General features: G+C 41.3%; 1 protein-coding gene across 2 annotated transcripts in view; it reads left to right on the top strand.

Moving 5' to 3' along the window:
- Positions 1-15,433, top strand: part of BASP1 (brain abundant membrane attached signal protein 1) — a 60,570-nt gene that overhangs the window by 25,224 nt on the left and 19,913 nt on the right. The gene's annotated exons all lie outside the window — the stretch shown is intronic.

Consider the following 15,433-nt stretch of genomic DNA (forward strand, 5'->3'; position numbering starts at 1 on the left):
ATGAGGTGGATTCTTGTATTATCCCATTGTACAAATGAAGAAACTGTGGCACAGAGAAATAAATAACAGGTTACGTAGCCAGTGTGACCCAGAACATCTTAGTTCATGTTGCATTTCTCTCATTTGCTGGAAGCACATATCAGTAAACAAAAAAAATAATGTTTTGCTTCCAGTTTGAGTAATGTTTCTGTGACTTCTTTAAGTGCTGTATATTTGCTGCATTTGCTGGGAGTGAACGAGGCCCTGAAGCTTTCGTAGATCTGTGCAGGAACTGGAGTGAGCCAGTGTGTGCCACCATGGGTGTCCCTCGATGTCCTCTCCTCTTGTCCCTTCAACTGCGCTCTGTGGGAGTCGGGCGTGTGGGGACAGTTCACAGGAACAAAATAGAAGCTCCAACCAAGAGCTGCAGGATTTAAGAACAAGGCTGCAAAACAAGTACATGGAGCTGGCACGCAAACTCAGGGCTTTCTGAAACGCAAACTTCAGCGTTTAATTAAATGGGGGTGGGAGGGGACTCTCAACTGAGGTACTGAACTGCACTGTGTCTCTACAAAATGCGAGTGTCCCACATTTTAGGGGTGAATGAATATCTCTAAAAGAAAACACCTCTCTCATTCACGTCTATTCTGTATGCTTTCTTGATTGGCTGAGAAAGGAGTGAAATCATGCTCTCCTTTCATGCCCCTCCTTCGACTAGGAAGGAGTTCTTTGATGCACCATTAATAGTTTTAGCAATTACTCTCAACCACAGTGAATTTGTAACTCCTGTTTTCTTTTAAATTTGATCAATGACTCCGTTATTAAAATGCAGGAAAGAGTAGAAGTTTTTATGTGTATATACCTGTGATGAGTGTGGTTGAGAATGGTCCTGTGGCTTTATTTCTCTTTTTTGTTCAACTTTATTTTTTAGATCAGTTTCACGTTCACACAAAATCGAGTGGAAGGTACAGAGGTTTCCCATACAAGTCTTGCCCCCGCCCATGCGTACTTTCCCTCACTATCAACATCCCCCAGCAGAGTACATCTGTCACAATTGATAAACTTGCATTGACACATCATTGTCACCCAAAGTCCTTTGTTTACATTAGGGTTCCCTCTTGGTGTACCTTCTATGAGTTTGGACAAATTTATAATGACATGTATCTACAATTAGAGTAGCATCATTTTATCTCTTTATAAATGTTCAAGTCAGGGCTTCTTAATTTAAGGGGGATTAAATGATCATAAGTGCAATTGTTATGTCATTGTGCTTATTAATAATCTGTTTAAAGTATCTGTAATGCTTTGTGTTATAACTTTAAACAACAGAAAAGGTTGTTATTTGTAACAGTACATCTTTGCTCTGCTTGGTAATGTCTTTGAGGAGTCGAAGTAAGTCTAGGAAAAAAAAGTCAACTCAGTTTAGAAAAAAAAAGAAGGTAATCGTAAGCATTTTTTTTCCTTCTAAAAAGATTTCTTTGTGTGTGGGGGCAGGGAGGACATGTCTTTAAATAAGTGAACATGTGCTTGTAAAATGTTTTTTAAGTGCTCTCATCCCTGTAAGTCTGTGCCTTTCTGAAAATCTGGGTATGAAACCAGATCATGTGTGTAAAGGGAAAGGGAACATTCTGGAACACCTGTAGTCTGTTGCCTCCAGCAAGTTGACATGCTAACATGGTAGGTGACAAAAGGGCATCATGATAAAGCCGCTGAGACTTATATTCTTGCTTTTTTTTTTTTTTTTTTGGAGCGGGAGTCTCATTCTGTCTCCCAGGTTGGAGTGCAGATCTCCCAGATCTTGGACTTACTGCAACCTCCACCTCCTGGGTTCAAGCAGTTCTCCTGCCTCAGCCTCCTGAGTAGCTTGGACTACAGGCGTGGTGTGTACCACCACCACACCCAGCTGATTTTTGTATTTTTAGTAGGGACAGGGTTTTGCCACGCTGGCCAGGCTAGTTTCGAGGTCCTGACCTCAGCCTCCCAAAGTGCTGGGGTTACAGTCATTTACCACCGTGCCCCGCCCCCTCCAACCTTCTTAACTTCAGTTTCCTGTGTCTAACTTGACACTACTGATGTCTGCCTTGCGCTCTGAATTAGCAGAGGGTGAGGACTGGCGGGGCACAGAGTAATGCCCCCATGAGGGTTGGCTGTTCCTGCCATTCTCCCTGTTCTAATCTAGATCTCTGTTTCCTTTATAGCATTCACAACACATGGTCATTATTTTATTTGTGAATTTGTTTTACTTGTTTGTGGTCTGTGTCTTACCATATGATCTCGTTGTTGGTGAACTTGTCTTTTTTTTTTTGAGACGGAGTCTTGCTCTGTTGCCCTGGCTGGTGTGCAGCGGCCGGATCTCAGCTCACTGCAAGCTCCGCCTCCTGGGTTTACGCCATTCTCCTGCCTCAGCCTCCCAAGTAGCTAGGACCACAGTTGCCCACCACCACGCCCGGCTAGTTTTTTTTTTTTTTTTTTTTTTTTTGTATTTTTTTAGTAGAGACGGGGTTTCACAGTGTTAGCCAGGATGGTCTTGATCTCCTGACCTCGTGATCCGCCTGTCTCGGCCTCCCAAAGTGCTGAGATTACAGGTTTGAGCCACCGCGCCCGGCCGAACTTGTCTTATTTTATGTGTGACTCTAACCATTTCCCTTCCGAGTCTGTCATGAAAGCTTTATGCCTGCAGGCCCTGTGTCTGTCTATCTCCTTAACACCTTGCACCTTGGTTCTCACCGAATGCTTGTCCACTGCCAGCAGAAAACAAAGCACTGCTGTGTCCCTGCAAAGCACTGCAGCTCTTGCCAGAATGTTCATCGTGTGTAACTTTTCAAGTGCAATAAGTAAAATAAGTTTACTATGTGAAACTGGATAAAGATAACTTTTTGCAAATATATCCTTACATTGTAAACTATCAGGTTCTTAAATATTGGAAGGGAACTTTTAATTTGGTAAGAGTCTATACATGAAAATATTTCCTTTGCATACCTTCTTGATAAGATTATACGCATTGTACATTCTCGGAATCTGGAGGACACAATAATGAAGTGAAAGGTGGCTTTAACACCACGTGTGCTTTTTCAGACAAGTAAATTAGTCCATGCCAGTGTAACGGAATCTGCTTATAAGTGATCTACTTTAACATCAGACTGGATTCTCTGTGGTGTCACTTTTTGTTTGATTTGTTTTGTGTATATAGGTAACAATGATATCAAACCTCAAATATAAATAAAACATAATAGTGTTTTCCAGTATCAGGAAAACAGATTCCTTAAGGATCCCTGATGCATGAGTGTCTAGGGGCCTAGGTTCTAGTTAGTAAACTCTACTAAGTTGAGGATCTGACACTGGGCACGACCAGAGGAATCCCGGGAGTCATCGTTTACAACTCTGCATTTTAGGGGTGAGGGAGCTCGTGACAGAGAGCCTGAGTGTGGCCCACAAGCACACTGCCATTGTGTACATCGTCAGACTTAAGAGTTCTCTTTTAGCCATGGGACTTGATAGGAGGGAAGGCATTGAATATATGTTTGTGTTTATGTATATCAAAAATACTGTAATTATAGTTTGTTTTTTTATTTTGAGACGGAGTCTCGCTCTGTTGCCAGGCTGGAGTGCCAGTGGTGCGATCTCAGCTCACTGCAACCTCCGCCTCCCGGGTTCGAGCGATTCTCCTGCCTCAGCCTCCTGAGTAGCTGGGATTACAGACGCATGCTACCATGCCCGGCTAATTTTTGTATTTGTAGTAGAGACGGGGTTTCACCAGTTTGGCCAGGCTGGTCTCAATCTCTTGACCTTGGGATCCACCCACCTTGGCCTCCCAAAGTGCTAGGATTACAGATGTGAGCCACCATGCCCGGCTGATACTATAATTATAGTTTTAAAAAATGTACTTAAACTTCACTGTTGAAGTGGGACTTTTTTTTCCCTGTAGTGACTGTCAAGTAATTTATATTTAAAATTATTTTTGCTTTCTCCCATTCTGAAGATGGAGCTTTATGTTATAATTGTTGATATTGCAACAGACATCTTATAAATGCTAAATCTAAATGCCAAATATATGATATAATTGTATTCAGGAGACCAAATCTATCAATACCACTTTGTTTCCATGGTTAATTTCTTTTTAAAAATACTCTTACCTCAGCAATTTAATATGAGATTAATGATAGTAAATTTTATAGGCCTTTACAAATTAGTAGGCTCTGTGTAGAAAGTTACCTTTTTTTCTCTAGGCAGAAAATCTCAGTTTTTGCTGTTTGGCTCACTTTTTAAAAAAACAAAAACATACAGAGAAAAATTGCTGGAGTGGCCAAAGGAAAAATGGAGAAAGGGATAAAAGAAAGATAGAAGAAGAAATTGAGGTCACAGTGAATAAATACATTGCTCAGGATAACTCAAGGATTAGCAGAAGCCCCAGGATTCAGAACCAAGTCTGTATAATGCCTGAGCTTGTGTGCTGGCTTCCATGGAGTCCAAACATAAAACTAGGGGACAGTAGTTCATTACTACTAGTAAGTCAAATAATATCAATGTGTGGATAGAGAAAAAAAAATCAAGAGAATTCCAGGAAACAACAACAACAACAACAACAAAACACGGTTAGATGTTTTCTAGAATCTTCTATAATTATTGGAGAAGGCTTCTCTAGGGTATTTGGAGGAAGTCTTTCAGCCAGAAACAACAGCCACAACTTGTCCCAGCTGTGGGGTGGGCTTGACCTCTTTAAAAGACGGTTGAGACTGTCTTGACAAGAACCCAACACTCCTTGTAAAATTAAAGACCTGGCTGGGTGCAGTGGCTCACGCCTGTAATCCCAGCACTTTGAGAGGCCAAGGCGGGTGGATCATGAGGTCAGGAGTTCGAGACCAGCCTGGCCAACATGGTGAAACCCTGTCTCTAAAAAGAAAAAAAATTAGCTGGGCGTGGTGGCGCGTGCCTGTCATTCTAGCTACTCGAGACGCTGAGGCAGGAGAATCGCTTGAACCTGGGAGACAGGTTGCAGTGAGCCAAGATCGCACCATTGCACTCCATCCTGGGTGACAGGGCGAGACTGCAACTCAATAAACAAACAAACAAATAAATAAATAAATAAAAGACCTCTGGAAAGGGGGAGACTCTAGACTGTGGGAGATGTGGCTGCCCTGAAAACTGGCTGAACTTTGTTAAATACAACTCATGAGTAGAGGAATGAATAGTGTTGTGTTTTGTGTCAACTCACATCTCTGTGACTAGATGCAGGCTTCTTGGGATATTTGTAACTTGAAGAAATCTGGAAGGACCTCATTCTCTAATTGCCCATTTTCCCAGTTTGCTTTACAAATCATTCTGTGGAAAGTCTTTTTGAAAAGAGCATGCTTGCTCCCTCTCAGCCTCTGGGGTTCTGAACGCTTTGGCCATGACCACTGAGGATCACCCTGCCTTCCATCAGTTAGCTTGTGTCACCTTAGAAAAGTCATTAGGCCATTGCAGTGGCTCGCACCTGTAATCCCAGCATTTTGTGAGGCTGAGGCCGGTGGATTGCCCAAGTACAGGAGTTCAAGCCAGCCTGGGTAACGTGGCGAAATCCTGTGTCTACAAAAAATACAAAAATTAGCTGGGCATGGTAGCGCACCTGTAGTCCCAGCTACTCCGAAAGCTGAGGTGGGAGGATTGCTTGTGTCTGGGAGGCAGAGGCTGCAGTGAGCCGAGATTGCACTGTTGCACTCCAGCCTGGGCGACAGAGCCAGACCCTGTTTCTAAATAAAGAAATAAATAGATAAATGCCATTTGGATTTCTGAAAGCAAGGTTTATCTTTTAAATGTCATCTGGATTTCTGACTGTTGGATTCTTAAAGTTCTGAACATGTAAAGTATAGGCCACTGGATCTCAGAGCTTTTTATCCAGGTAACCAGAGGCTGAGAAAATAACCTGTAGGTTCTATAAAGGACGTGGATCCTGACTTCATACAGGCCAGCAACTATGTTACTGTGTTTTCATCTGGTTTAGAGGATGGGAAACCATCAGTGTTATTATGCCTTCATTCAATTACGAAAGAAATCGGTTGAATACCAGACTGCTCAATGAATGTAGTTTCTGTGTATTTTCCGACTTTGGGATCGATCTGAAGTTGTGCCTCTAACCACAAATGCTGCTTCTTCAAAAGGTGCCAGTGGTTGGGGATCAACTTTGATGTGGCCTATAAAGTTCCTGGGCCAGCACTTAGGCCTGCCTTTCAGGACATAACCCCTCAGCTAGATTTAAGAAATTGCATCTCTTTCAGTGTGAGACAGCGACAGGAATGAAGTGTGTTCATATCCGTGTGCTGGCGCTTCGTATGTACATTTATGTTGCATCTTTAACTTAAAAAATCAGTAGACTTTATGTTATGAGAATCAGAGGATAAATGCACTACAGAGGATGAGAAAATATTTAGCATTTTTGTGGTCTCTCTTCAGCAGTGCCTCCTTCTTTCCCGGAAAAGGACATTGGTGACCAGAAAAATTGTGATTCTGTTTGCATCCCAGGCCACCATGGAGTTGTCTTATGCGTAGACTGGCCATAGCCCAGGGTCATCCCTCTTCTCTCTGTCTTGTTCTCAGTTGCTTATCATCATTTCCATTCAAACACTTGAATATTCCAGATCTGGGATAGTGGGCAGATGGTTTCATGCTATTCAATTTTCTAGTAAATATCTTTTCAAGGGTTACTTGTAGTCAGTCATACTGTCAGAATTCTCACTTCAGCTCTAAATGGGACAGTCCCTTGGCTCACACTTAAATTTAACCCAGTGCTTGTAAACTGTTGAAATTAAAGGACCTAGTTGATACCTAATGTCCATTATCTGGAGTAGCCTCTGTCGGTAGCTGGATGTATTCATTTGATGTGAAAACTATTGTGTCATAGTTGACAATAAAAGAATTTTTTGAGCATTCGCTGCCACCATGTGCTGGATAAGACTTTCGTAGTTAAAATATCTGTTTCAGCCCCAACTGGACATGACTCTTGGGTATGCTGTTGTTTAATAATCACTACATGAGACAGTTCAATGTTTATCCAAAGATTGGACATTCTCATTGCATACATTTGAGGGTTAATAAAACCAGGCTCAAGACACTTCAGTATTTTTTTAAACTCTAAATGATGCCCCCTGTAGAATGTGAATGATTTCCAGCCCGTACTATAACACCGTGTCCTAAAACATGCATATTTCTGGGTGCCTACAAGATGGCACAGAATGAGTCAACACCATAATATCTTAAAAAATATGTACCACACTGCCATTGTGCTTGTTGATAGTTTAAAAAGCACGTTTACATGTGGTGCGTCTATTCTAAGGCTCCTTGATTTCCTTCTCTTTGTACCACCATTCCACGGGCTGTAGCATCCTTTAAGTATGGAGGCCCTGCTCCGTGTCATAGTGACCATCAACAAACACTCTCATCCCCAATTAATTGTAGTTTGCAAAATCATATATGTGTTGCATCGTAGAAACTAATTGGCGTAAGTATTACTATAGACAAACACTTACTAAAATCTAGAGGTCTTCTTTTTTGTATTTTGGTGGCGCTATTTTATTTTCTGAGATCTCAAACTTTTACACTTTCATGACCCTTGTGAGCTCAGATCCCCTTACCCTGTGCCTGCAGGGCCCAACGCAGGAACCATCCCTGTTGCTGGCCTTGCATTGATGGTGGGCCTGTCCTGTGTGGGGTGCAGTAAATGTGAGTCTTCCTGCAGCCTTCTTGCTTTCATCCAGAAGCAAATTTGGTCAAAACAAGAAGCCATCTGCTCCTCTCTTGGGGATGCCTGTAGCAGCAAGTCAGGATTTTTATCTCCTTGGATTGCAACATTCAGGGCCTTCTGTGTGGTAGATCCCTCCTGAGCTTCGGGGCCAGCAAAAGTCTGGATGGGTATGATTAACTGGTGAGGAATTTCAGAAGCCAGATGCAGTTACTGTTCAACCATGAGGCTTTTCCAGTCACATTCAGTCAATGCTAAGTCATTTTCCTGGCATACGCTTTTTTTTAACCCTACCTAAAATCACTTTTTAGGTAGGGTTAAAACCCTTTGAGTTTGAGAGCTCGGAAAATAAAACAGTGCCACCAAAATACAAAAAAGAAGACCTCTAGATTTTAATAAGTGACCACAACCTTTTTACCTTTTTTTAAACTTCAATTTAGACTCTGTTTTTTTCTATAAATGATTCTTTTGTCTGTAGTAACATTTCTCTATCTTTCTGTCTTCCTACTTTATTAATTTTTCTTCAACCCACAACTTGACCTAAGTCTTTTTCTTGACCATTTGTAAGGCTTCTCATTCTAATGTGTTTTAAGGATTTCCTTTTATTTTTACCTATTGCTGACACTCTTCTTGCTAGTGCTGTTTTGTCCGCCTATACTGAGGTACACCATTGATTTTAATTTTTTTTCTTCTTTTTGTTTTTAAGACTGGAGTCCGCCGGGCGCGGTGGCTCAAGCCTGTAATCCTAGCACTTTGGGAGGCCGAGACGGGCGGATCACGAGGTCAGGAGATCGAGACCATCCTGGCTAACACAGTGAAACCCCGTCTCTACTAAAAAATACAAAAAACTAGCCGGGCGAGGTGGCGGGCGCCTGTAGTCCCAGCTACTCGGGAGGCTGAGGCAGGAGAAGGGCGTGAACCCGGGAGGCGGAGCTTGCAGTGAGCTGAGATCCGGCCACTGCACTCCAGCCTGGGCGACAGAGCGAGACTCCGTGTCAAAAAAAAAAAAAAAAAAAAAAAGACTGGAGTCTTAGTCTGTCTTCCAAGCTGGAGTGCAGTAGTGTGATCTCAGCTCACTGTAACCTCCGCCTCTTGGGTTCAAGCAATTCTCATGCCTCAGCCTCTCGAGTAGCAGGGGTTACAGTCATGCCCCACCACGCCCAGCTAATTTTTGTATGTTTTTTAAAGTAGAGATGGGGTTTCACCATGCTGGCCAGGCTGGTCTCAACCTGACCTCAAGTGATCTGCCTGCCTCGGCCTCCCAAAGTGCTGGGGTGATAGGCGTGAGCCACCGTGCCAGGCCCTGGTTTTAATTTGAGGCATATTCCACTTGGCTTTAAAAGGTCACTTTGTTCTTTATAAAAACTTTGCACTTCATAAGAAGTGTGTTCTTTGATGAACTTATCTATTCTTTTCTGCAATGTTCTGCATTGACTTTATGGTAACTTAACAATCAGCCTAATTTTTTGTTACTATTTATTTTTTACAGCATGAGTATATAATTTATGTGGAGAAGTCAGTGAGCAAACTTGGCATTTTTAAGTGATCCTATGATCTGAATACTGGTCATTGAGAAAAGTTTGTTTGAGAGAGGATCGTAGGCGAAGGGGTCGCATGAATATTGTATCGTCAAATGTACTGAAATATTTTAACCTGAAGTTTTTGGTGTTTGAAGAGTGGTTTTGAGAAATCTACACTCTGTTAGATTTAGATTTTGCTGCATAGAACAGAAAACCTAAAACTATAATGGCTTACGTGAGAGAAAAGGTTAACTCTTCTTATATTAAATTCCAGAAATGGGTTCTAGGGCTAATCTGGCTGTTGAGGGGTGTGATCAAGTTTCCAGATTTCGGATATCCCAAATACCCTGATTTTATCATTACACATTGTAGACAAGTATCAAAATATCGCATGTACCCCCAAAATATGTAAAATGATTATACGTCAATACAAAAACATTAAATATATGTTAAAAAGGTTTCAGACTCATCTCTCAGCTCTTCCTTCCACAGTGTTGGTTTCTGTCTTTAGGGTCCAAAACAGTGGCTGGAGCTCCAACTGTCTTTGTCTAGCAGCAGGAGGAGATGGGGAAGAACAAAAGCTTTCTCAGAAGGCTGTGCAGTATTTCAGCTCGTATTTTGTTTTCTAGGACCTAGCAGTGGAGTTACGAACATACTTTAGGAGAAGAAGAACATAAGCATTGGATGTGAGGGTAGTGGTGGTGGTAGTGGTGAAAGTTGGTTCAGAAAGACCCCCACATTTCTGGCTGGGCAATGGGGTGGATGTGGTTCTAGTCTCTTGGGAGGGAGCACAGGAGAAGGAGAAGGTTCGGGTAGGTGAGAAAGGTAGTGATGAGCTCACTTGGGGAAATGTTGAGTTCGAAGGATATTCTGTTGAATCAATTGTAGACCACTGTGTGCATGAATCTGAAGCTCAAGAAATAATCCAGTGGGCTGTAGAGTGTAGACAAAGAATCCTCAGCATCCCAGAGGGCTTTCAAAACCCTTCAACTGGTTGGGTCTCCCAGGAAGTGCACCAAGACGGAATTGATGAGCGCCAAGGGTGACAGCCCCTTAAACCTTTGGAGGAAGTCATGGACAGAGGGCAGAGGAGAGGAGCTTAGACTGGGACTTGGAGATGAGAAAGCTAGGTCTGGGGAGAATTAAATGGAGGCTGTGACTGGGGAGTAAGCTCATGATAAGAAACAGCTGTGTTTTCTTTAAGTCTTTATTGTCTTATTTAATTTTTGTAAATCCCCTCTCATGTAAAGGTATTATTATCCCTATTTCATAATTGTGAATAAACAGGCTCAGAGGGCAGGTGACTTGCTCTGTGCCGTGCAGCAGAAAGGGATGGAACTCTTGCCTGACACCCAAGCATGTTTTTTGGAGCTGTTCTCTGTGGATTTTGTGCCTTGGCACCACACCTCCTGGGGAGTTTAACCGCCTGTCCAGAGTTTTTGACCTGGTACGTGCTGTGTAGCAACCTGTCTGTTTGCTCTCAGGCAGAATACATAGAAGAAGGAATTAGAGTTAAGAAACAAAAAGACTATCTTGTTTCCCCATCTTAAAAAGTTCCCATGTGACATTGTTTTTCACTGATAATATTGTTGCAAACCAAAAAGTGCCCGATTAATCTTTGCAGCATCCTTTAGACCTGAATCACACTCTCATCTGATCATAGGAACTGAGTCCCTGGTGAAGTACGTTCGTCTAAGACTCCGGACAGGAGTCAGTCAAGTTTTTCTTAAAGGGCTAGATAATAAGTACTGTAGACTTTCCCAGCCATGCAGTTTCTGTTGCAGTTCCTCAACTCCGTTCTTGCAGTGTGAAAGCACTTACTGATAATACGTCAATGAATGGCCATGGCTGTGTTTCAATAAAACTTTATTTTAAAAAAAAATCAGGCAGCCCAGTGTAGTGACCTCTGCTCTAGAAGAGAAGACTAATTCTAGAATGTCTAGCTCATAATCTGGCAAGTAAAATAATCTGACAAAATCGTAAAATCAATTATTTTTCGTTATTTTCAAAGTTCACAATATTTAGTTACTTTAAAAATGACTTATTTCTATAGTGATTATTTATTTATTTGTTTATTTTTTAAGACAGGATCTCTCTCTGTCACTCAGGCAGTGCAGTGGCATGATAATGGCTCACTGCAGCCTCACCCTCCTGGGCTCAAGCAATTCTCCCACCTTAGCCCTCCCAGTAGCTGAGAGTACAGGCGTACACCACCCTGCCCAGCTAATTTTTTGTGTTTTTTGTAGAGATGGGCATCTCACTATGTTTCCCAGGCTGGTCTGGAACTCCTGGACTGAAGTCATCCTCATACCTTGGCCTCCCAAAGTGCTGGGATTACAGGCATGAGCTACTATGTCTGGCTTATAATTATCTTTTTCAAGTGTAATGATGGTTTCAGGAGAACAGATGCAAACTATGACATTAGATTCCCCACTTTCTTCTCTATTTTGTTTTTTTCTGTGTAGTCTTTTTGGAATTCTGATTAATCATGGTCCTTCCCAGTCTCTCAGAATGACCCATATATTTCAAAACTATCGTCTTAATCATGAAGACCCTCAGTTACCAAATTGAGAAGTTTATGTTGCTTTGACCACCACCTGTGTGCATCCCAATACTGGGGGTTACAGACTGCAATCTGTGATCAAGGGAGAGCTTGGATACCCGCTTTATTAACAAATTTACATGGTTTTGGTTTTTGTTTTTTTGTTTTTTTGTTTTTTTTTTTTGAGACGGATTCTCGCTCTGTCACCCAGGCTGGAGTACAGTGGCGCGATCTTGGCTCATTGCAAACTCCGCCTCCCAGGTTCACACCATTCTCCTGCCTCAGCCTTCTGAGTAGCTGGGACCACAGGTGCCTGCCACCACGCCCGGCTAACTTTTTGTATTTTTAGTAGAAACGGGGTTTCATCGTGTTAGCCAGGACGGTCTTGATCTCCTGACCTCGTGATCCACCTGCCTCGGCCTCCCAAAGTGCTGGGATTACAGGCGTGAGCCACTGCGCCCGGCCTAATTAATTTACATGTGTTTTACTCACCAGTGATGAGAAGGCCACCGACACATTCGGGAGGCTTTATGGAACAGAGAAATCCTTCAACATTAGTTACTATATCTAGTGTTTTTATTTGTGTTATGCAGAAGATGTACATAGCTATTTTGGAAAAGCATTATAAGTAGAACTTGCATGTTGATAGATTTAGGATGTGTTTGGATTACAAATCTCCATTTGTACTATACTGGAGAGTTTTTGGTAATTTAAACCAGACTAGATCTCTAAGGGAAAATATTTTTCTTTTCTCAGAGAACAAACCAGGAAAACTTTAGCATCTTGAAGGTAAATTAGTGTTGATTATGACAAATGAGAATAATTAAATTGCCAATAGTCATAAGCAGATTCTCTTCTTTTTAGCCGTTAGTTCTCATTTATTTGTAATTGAAAAAACAAATATCTGCTAACATAATTGTAATTCATCTTTTGTGTTCATTTTTAAAGCGCCTTTTCCTTTCCAGGCAAGCTGCACTCATGCATGGCAGTGTTACAAGGTGGGGCTTGTGGACTGAGTTTGGGGAGTGCTATGAATCTATTAGGATGACCTATCACAGTCAAGATTCAGTAATTCCAAGTAAAGGGAGACACTTTTGCCTGACTTAGATAATGGTCTGGATTTTAGCGTAGTTTTTTTGGAAATGCAGTTCTGTCACTTTCAAAGCTATGTTACAAACAGAATAAGTCTGTGTGAATGAGTAAAGGCAGGTAAGTTGATAAAAGCATTCAGTTTGCAACAGATCTTCAGTGTATCATGGTACTCAATACAGTTTTTGAATAATCACATTTATTTATCAGATTTTAATTGGAGAAGATTTGCAGAACCCAGCTTTGAATCACTACAAAGTATGAATCCTGTCATCTGGAATACTTAAATTTAGTATGGACTGATCTGAAGACATTTTAGGTTTGAATAAGAAAAAGAGGCCCAATATAAAAACAGAGAGAATAAATCTTAAAGCACCATCTATGTTGGATATCCTTATTGCGACAGATCCCACATTGGACAGACGATTTCAGTTGACACCAAAGGAAGTAAGAATTTTCTGAGACTGACGGGTATCTTGGTAAATGTTCCCTCTTTGCAGGTGGTCGTAGATAATTTCAATTCACCCTCTGCTTCCTCTGCTTTCTTCTAACCGAGGAAGGTGTAGCTTTGATATATTCCCCTCCTCATGTTACATGATCATTTATTCTAACTGGCAACATTTTATTTATTTGCTTATTTGGACCCATTGTTCCAAACATGTAAACTGTCTTGGACCTGCAAATCTTTGTATATTGGTGTTTATTGTATTAGTGTTTGAGATACGTGGAATTTTAGAGATGAAGTGGCTCAATCCATTTATTTTATAGAAGAAATCTTAGAGATGTGAGGGACAGGTGTAGGTTCACAAGAGCTAGGACATGCTGTTCTAACAAAAATCCTTCCCTTTGGTTCAATTTTTAATCTATTTTAGGTCCTTCCATCTCATGTTAATGACATAGTAATCTACCCACTTAATACTATAATAAGTTCACTAGGTTTTTTTCCCATTAAAGCAGACTCATGAGTCATAGTTTACTATTACTTTCCAAGCTTTTATTCCGTATTTTCCTAACATGTTAGAATCATGTGGAATCTGTGGTACCTGTGCTAATCTGAAGCCACTATGTATTTTGAAACCTCTTGCCCCATGTTGGATGCCTGGTGTCGATCAGGAAGTGTTGTAACATGTAACACATCACTCACCACTCTTGACGGTGTTACAGGGTAGGAAGTTGTGGGGGTGCAAGGCTGGCTGTGGACGTAAATAATAGAACATTCAGAATCCTCACTGAGGCTGATTTCACCAGTTTATATAAATCAGGTAAATTTGCTCATGTTAAATACATCTCTTTCACTTCCACCTTCTGTTTCAAGTTGACAATATGTTTGCATTTACTCTTATTGAGATACTGTGCCTTTCCTCAAACATACCTGTTGCAATTTCATGATTGCTTAAGACTAATGCTGTCACCAGTATGTTTCATTTAGCAACGTCCTACACACCAGAGTAGGTTTCTAGACAGGGAACTCCAGATGCCCACATGAAGGAGGCATCGGCTGAGTGTATAGGGTAGAAACTTGGCCTTTGAATCGGGAGGAATTTGCACCCAGCTGAGGGAATCTTGAGGTGTCCTCCTGTTGACATCTGAGGTTTCACATGCTCCTCATTTGTCTGATATCTACATGACTTGCCTGCACCCCACTTTTTTGCAGCTTGTACCTTGGCCCATATCTTAGAGCATAAGCAATTTGAAGGACATTCCAAGGAGAGTCCAGAAAACTTCATTAGGAAAGATTTAGGAATCTGCCTAGTTCTTTTCCACTCTAACTCTTGCAGAATAGATTGATTTTTCTGTTGTAGTTTACTTGTTAAAATTGTTTAAGCCACACTGTCAGGATTTAGCCCACAGGCTAGCATTGGTTCTGCTACCTTTGACCCTTTTAAGAGTCATAGTTTTTCTGTGATGTAGAATGGAAAGATCTATGGGCAGTCAGGGTCGACCTTTGCGTGCCCTGCTTCTGTCATTTCTCAAATAAATAAGTGAATTTGAGTGTCATTTCTCAAATAAATAAGTGAATTTGGATGTTCGTGTCATTTCTCAAATAAGTGAATTTGAGTGCTCAATAGAATCTAGTTGTGTGTATACATTATTACTGCACGTTTATGCAAAAACTAAAAATTATAGACATAAAGGATACGATTCTAGTCATCTGTATTACAAATGAAGTAATCAACCCCGGAAAGTTAACGGTGGCTTGTTTAATGTCAGCAGCTAGTTCCGTGGCCGTAATGAGACTCAATCCCAAGTTGAACAGAAATTGTTTAAAAATTCAAGTTTTAAAAATCATGTACGATGAATGATGTTGGCTTCTCTTCTAAGGAGAGTGATTCTCTAAGCCTATAGGAAAAAAAATAGTGGTGGCTGACTTGTGGCCTGAATTGCATGCTAAGGTTGAGGAAGGATCTCCAGTAATTCTTTACTTTGTGTTTGAATATAGGATTTTATAGCTGTGGGTGGAGAAAAAAAAATATTTCTAGGGAAAAGGTTTACTGATAATTTGACTGAACCCCAAACAGGTGAACTGGGTGAAACAGAATATGGCACATGGTCCTTCATCACAACTTTTCTACCTAACCTAAAGCCAGT

The sequence above is a fragment of the Theropithecus gelada genome, chromosome 6 (genome assembly GCF_003255815.1).
Source record: "Theropithecus gelada isolate Dixy chromosome 6, Tgel_1.0, whole genome shotgun sequence".
Taxonomy (NCBI): Eukaryota; Metazoa; Chordata; class Mammalia; order Primates; family Cercopithecidae; genus Theropithecus; species Theropithecus gelada.